This window comes from Nicotiana attenuata, chromosome 9 (genome assembly GCF_001879085.1).
Source record: "Nicotiana attenuata strain UT chromosome 9, NIATTr2, whole genome shotgun sequence".
Taxonomy (NCBI): Eukaryota; Viridiplantae; Streptophyta; class Magnoliopsida; order Solanales; family Solanaceae; genus Nicotiana; species Nicotiana attenuata.
The window spans coordinates 24,616,284-24,619,524 of NC_031997.1; positions in this window are offsets into that span (position 1 = coordinate 24,616,284).

Genomic DNA, 3,241 nt, shown 5'->3' on the forward strand with positions numbered 1-3,241 from the left:
CAACAAAAGTATAACTTCCATTATCATCCAAAGATACATGTACAAAAGGACCCATTTACGTCTCCAAATACAGCAAACCAAAATGAATACAAGTCCTAAGGGGCTTTGCCATTCTGTTCACCGCCCCCCGTCGGACCGCCATCTCGTCCACCGCCGTCCTCGGCCTGATAGGCCGCAGAGATCCAAGAGCCGAATTCTAGACGGTTGACGTCTTCGGAGTTATAGCCCGCTCGGTCCGGGGAATCAGAACTATACCCACAAGTTTCACGGGCGACATGGGCTATGCGCCGTTGCTCTTGAACCTCCGCCTTAGTAGCTCGGCCCGCAGCTAAGAACTCCTCGAATACGACCAATCTGGCCTCGGCGTACACCCACATGTCATGCGCCTCACGATGCGCATCCTCATCAGGCCTTGGTACAGCAGTCCGCTTAAGGACTTCAATCTCAGCCGCCTTGGCATCGAGTTCGGTGGTCATAGCGGCAACCTTGATCCGCAAATCAGCAGCTTCCGCCACTACCCCACGGCCAACCTCCAACTCTTCTTCCTTAGACTGGAGAAGAGTCTCCAGCTCAATGTTTCGAGCCAGGGCGGTCATCAGCTGCTCGTCGATCTGCTCCAGCTCGGCCACCCTCCGTTTCAGCTGGGCCTCCGACTGCTCCAAACCCTTACGGAAAACCCGAAATTCCGGGTCCTGCTTGAGTAGGTCCGCCAGCGCCTGATGCTTGACGCGGCACCGCCGATATTTCTTTACCACCTTGTTAAAGGTGGCTGCCTTCCTTTGCGCTTGCCGCCCCCTCTCTACCTCCAAGATGAGAGTCTAAAGAAGAGGAAAAGGAGGAAAGGCAACTCAGTATGCATCAAAATTCACTTTACGGTACATGAAGAAAATCGAAAAATACCTGCAAGGCCGCGCCGGCAACCCTCCGGGATAGTTCCCCGTCGCTAACCCCTTTTAACATTTCACGCTCAGCGGCCGCACATAGCAGGGTCATATCCGCCGCGGCCTGCTCGCTGTGTTGCAACAGGTTATACCCTCCTGGGATCAGAATTCGGTGGTTGGATCTACCTGCCATCATCCCCACACGGGCCGGACCCCGCGTTAACGCATCCGCATCCGCCTGGGCGGCCTCAGGGCCCACCCCCTCGGTATCATCGCCCGCTTCTCCAACGGCAGCCGACGAGCCGCTCTCCGGAATGCGTGTTGGGCTGGCGTCGAGAACTGCCCCCCCTTGGGGAGCCGACCTCCCGGAACGGATGGCATCTGCCATAAAAACTGGCCTTGACTCCCGACGGGGCTCGCTCGCCCCCTCGTCTTCTGTGGCTATCCCTTGCCGGTTATCAACCGGCGTCTTTTCCTTTCCGGCGGCTCCTCGCTCTCAGAAGTCTCCTCCACAGCCCGTGGGGATGGCATTGAAGGAGTCGCTTCCCTCGTGGACGCCGCCACGGGCAGCGGTTGAGGAACCTCTGGAGCGCCATCACTAGGCAAGCCACAGGGTATGTATCTGTCTTCAGAGTCAGTCCCCGCCCCAGGTGAGGTGACGACGTTCTTCTTCTTCTTCTTAGGGGCGCTCCGACCTGCCAACGCGAATAAGTCAGGTAACAAGAACGTAGGGAACTCCCAAACCGTAGCCAAAGAATTACCTGACGGGCCGTACTGTTGAAGAAATGCAGCCCAGGTACGGCATTCCTCCACATAAGGTATTATTCTTTCCACCCATGATTTAATGTCATCAGTAAACTGGGGTGGGGAAGCCCTCGCTGCGAATAAAAAAGGGAGAAAAGCAAGGAAATCACAATGGCCGTATGGTCAAAAGCGCAAGCAGTCCTGAATTCTACGAGTAGAAATACTTACGTTCTGGATTCCATCTTTCCGGGAACCCTTCGGGATTCGACACCAGGTGCCCGTCCTGATGTAGAAATATTTACGCCAAAAGTGGCGGTTGGGCTTATCATCGGCTTTAACAACCAAGCCCCTTGTGCCACGACTTTTTAACTGCAGCATGGTACCCCTCAGGTAACCAGGGCTGAATAACTGTAAGAGGTGGTGGACCGAGACGCTGCACTCAGCCCTGGCCGCATAAGTGGTCATAATACGGCACACCTTCAAGGTGTAAGGAGTGAGCTGAGCCGGACACACATTGTAAAAACGGCAAAGCTCCTCCATCAGAGGGTAGATTGGAAGATTGTAACCGATCAAGAACGGGTACTCATAGAATGTGCCATATCCAGGCCGGTGCACATTGGCATAGTCCGTCCCGGCCGGAACCATTTCCACGTGGTCCGGAATATGGTGCGTCTCTCGAAGATCATCTAAGTGGGATTGTAATAAAACGCTGTGCTCCTAGGGAAGGTCTGGGCTTTTAGTTGGAAAATCCCTGCGAACATGCATCTCCTTCGGAAGGACGTTGTCTACACTAAGAGGAACAAGGGCCTTCTCCGCATTTTCCCCTTCACCACCGGAAGATGGCGGAACCCTAGATGGGGCATTATCTTTGGCCTTTTTACTACTCTGTCCACGTTTTGTCATGATTATACTACGTAAGAAACGAAGCACTAACGATAGGAAGTGTGGTTTCAACAGAAGTGGGAGAGTCCCTCACGAAATAACGGTTACAAGAAAGAAAGATAAAGGAGTAAATCAGAAAATGCTTTCCGAAGGCTTGAAAGTTGAATCGAATCGAACCTCTCTCCTACTTATAGGGATAAGTTGCGCAGAAATCGAAGAGTCATGATTCAAAACGTGCGCGGGAAACCAAAATGTCACATCATCCTCTGAACCGCCTCGGGGGCAAATATAATAATGACGCATACAGGCGATGACGTCATTCCAAAAAGGAAGCCACGCGTCAGTGGCTCAACAACGTCATATATTTCACCTCATTCATATTGCCGCCCCTGGTCGAGGTCAAATTCTCCTAAGCCGAGGTTCGCATTTCCGCCCATCGAAGACGCCCACCGAATGCGTCTCCGACGAGCGGAGGGACTAACTGTATAGGGTCACATTTGACTGTCAGCATCTCTACGCCAGTGGGTACGCCCAGTGAGTGTACGCCGACTAACGTAGCGGGTACGACTCGGACGTGGGGACAAAAGCGACATCGTTTAGGACTCAGTGTCTTACCTAGGGAGACGTTACCTGTCTTTGTAACTTTTTGATTCTTTCGAGGAAGGTCTCTTATTATATAAAGGAGACCTTCACATTGTAAAGGGGAGGATTTCTGGAATAATACAACTCTCTCG